The 3162-nt window shown below is 30.6% G+C and overlaps 1 long non-coding RNA gene across 1 annotated transcript; it reads left to right on the forward strand.

Annotated features, from left to right (window-relative positions):
• Nucleotides 1–458: 458 nt before the first annotated feature.
• LOC128128563 (uncharacterized) lies at nucleotides 459–1616 on the forward strand. Its single transcript, XR_008226550.1, has 2 exons — nucleotides 459–1302; nucleotides 1394–1616. It is a non-coding gene; the product is annotated as an uncharacterized LOC128128563 (long non-coding RNA).
• The last annotated feature ends 1546 nt before the right edge of the window (nucleotides 1617–3162 follow it).

Consider the following 3162-nt stretch of genomic DNA (forward strand, 5'->3'; position numbering starts at 1 on the left):
AAAATAGTCGTTTCTATATATATTTGTCGTATAAGTATAACATTTGTATAAGTTGAAAATTTGTCGTATATATATTGTTAGAAATTGTTTTTATTTGTCGTATAAGTTGAAAATTCTGTATAAAGTAGTCGTATAACTTGCAAAATTGTTAGTTTGGTTGTCGTTTTATTTTTAAATTTTTTTGTTTATATGGTTATATAATGTTAGTTTTAATTAGAAAGATAAAAATTGTTATTTGTCGTTTAAGTTGAAAATTTGTTTAAGTTGAAAATATTTATATAATTATGTATGATATTGTTTTCTATCGTAAATATATTTGTTGTATAACTTGGAAAATTGTTTATATATGTGTATGTTATTGTTTTTTATCGGAAATATATATATTAGTAATTAAGAAAGTATTTGCAGTTCGTAATCATATATTTAAAAAAAAAATATTTTTTAGTTATCTAATTTGTTTTTGTGTTTTTTTTGCAGCATGATTTTAGTTTAATGAATACGAAAGTCTTTGCGAACCTAAAAGGCTCTGGCGGTAACATATGGGAAGTCTTTGAAGTTTTAGATGATGCCCGACGTGCTATTTTCAGAAATACCGTCTTTGGCTATTTTATTGATGTCCCTCGTTTACAAGGGGACGCTTTATTGTTTTATAAAATGTTCCTTCATCAGATCCGGCCGGACCCTGTTTTATCACCAGATGGAATAAAACGTTTATATTTTCGAGTAGGCAATACCAAAATGGTTTATGGGCCGGAAGAGTTTTGTTTGATTACCGGCTTCAATTTTGGGGAGTATCCAAAAAACATTGGGAGAAAAGGGTCGGAAAAATTAATAAGCAGTAAAAAAAAGATGTTTACTGCGTGAACGGCTATTTCCGGACCATACTAATAGTTCGGTGAAAATCGGCGACCTGAAAAGTTTAATTTTAAATCAAACATTCCTAGCACTTGACGACCTTGATGCAGTTAGAGTATGTTTGATATACATTTTGTGTGAATGTTTTTTGGGCAAAGAAGTTAACGATCGGGTGCCACAAGATTGGTTTTATTTGGCTGAGAATTTGGATCTCTGGAATAGGTATATTTTCTTTACGTTAAAAGTTCTATTTTATTAAAGTTATAATTTATATAATAATCAATTTTGTTTTTTTTGTTTTGTTAGCTTCGCTTGGGGTAGCTATCTATGGGATTTAGTTATGTTGACCTTAAGGATACGTGGAATAAGATACATCATTATTTATCACTTCCTGAGCGTGGTCAAACTTTAAAGTATTCCGTCTCAGGATTTACGGCTCCAATTAGGGTATGAAAATTTTCTTATATTTAAATTGTTTTATTGTTATATTTTTTATTTTAATTTTAACTTTTATTACTGTAATTGTACAAAATTGTAGATATGGATATATGAGATGATTCCGGCTGTTCGTGCATGTGGATTTGCATTGAGAAAAAATAAAGACTTGCCTCGGATGAAAAGATGGAGCGGAACAAAAAAATTGAAATGGGTTGACGTGAACAAGATTTGGTCAAAGATGCAGGTTTAAAAATATTTCGTTTATTATTAATAAAGTTGATTATTATAGTTTTATATGCATTTTTAATATGTTTAATTTTTTAGGAGGGGCTACCACCAGGACAAAACATGTTACCGGGTGATGGTGAGATGACATCCTTTTATTATATGTCATTTCAAGAGTATGTATATGGTGAAGGGAAAGCAGTTCCATCCCCAGTACGGGACCATTTTAGGAGACAAGACGAATCTTCGTCTAGTATGTCAAACTTTAAAGTATTTCGTCTCAGGATTTACGGCTCCAATTAGAGTATAAAAATTTTCTTATATTTAAATTGTTTTATTGTTATATTTTTTATTTTAATTTTAACTTTTATTACTGTAATTGTACAAAATTGTAGATATGGATATATGAGATGATTCCGGTTGTTCGTGCATGTGGATTTGCATTGAGAAAAAATAAAGACTTGCCTCGGATGAAAAGATGGAGCGGAACAAAAAAATTGAAATGGGTTGACGTGAACAAGATTTGGTCAAAGATGCAGGTTTAAAAATATTTCGTTTATTATTAATAAAGTTGATTATTATAGTTTTATATGCATTTTTAATATGTTTAATTTTTTAGGAGGGGCTACCACCAGGACAAAACATGTTACCGGGTGATGGTGAGATGACATCCTTTTATTATATGTCATTTCAAGAGTATGTATATGGTGAAGGGAAAGCAGTTCCATCCCCAGTACGGGACCATTTTAGGAGACAAGACGAATCTTCGTCTAGTATGTCGTCCAGTGGTCGCTCTCATGGTAGAGGTCGGGGCAGTGGGAAACACAAGCTAGACGAGGTGTTGAAACGGCTACATGCACTGGAGCAGCATGTGTTTTTGAACCGACAACCTACAGAGGTTTTTGTTGAAGAAGTGAATAATGAACAATTTTGGAACGACATTATTTTTGATGAACCGACAGTGTCACAAAGAAATTATGATGAACAGGTTAGTTACACGCTACATTATTTATTAAATTTTATTAACATATATGAATACCTGTGTTCATATTTTATATTTGAAAATATAGGTTGTACAAGATGAAGTGATGAATAAAAACAATACAACTCAAAATGTTTTTGGTGATACTCAAGACGACAAGGTTGTTATAGATGTTACCTTTACGATTTTAATAATTACTTTTTAATAAAGTGTATTTTGTTATTAAGTAAAAAAGTTATATTTTTAATGTAGGTGTTGGAGGAGAGTACTCAGTATGCGTGGAACAAATTTGATTATTATGTGTTTGATGTAAACGATTATAGTGAAGTTAAAGAGGTTATTATATAGTTACATTAATATTAATATTTTGTTTATTTAGATATTATTGCTTATTAAATTATGTGTATTTCGTTATTAAGTATAAAGTATTATCTTTAATGTAGGAGTGGGAGGAGAGGAATGACAATGCAGGGAACAAATTTGATGATGATGTGTCGGATGAAGACGAACTAATAATAATGGGAAATGTAGATTATTTTCATGATGATGATGACAAAGAAGTTACACCCGATAAACCTAGGAGTCGAAAACCATCACAATTTTTATGCACTCCTTACACCGAGGTATTCGTTTTATTTATAAACTGATGATTTTATGTTTAT

This window comes from Lactuca sativa, chromosome 9 (assembly GCF_002870075.4).
Source record: "Lactuca sativa cultivar Salinas chromosome 9, Lsat_Salinas_v11, whole genome shotgun sequence".
Classification (NCBI taxonomy): domain Eukaryota; kingdom Viridiplantae; phylum Streptophyta; class Magnoliopsida; order Asterales; family Asteraceae; genus Lactuca; species Lactuca sativa.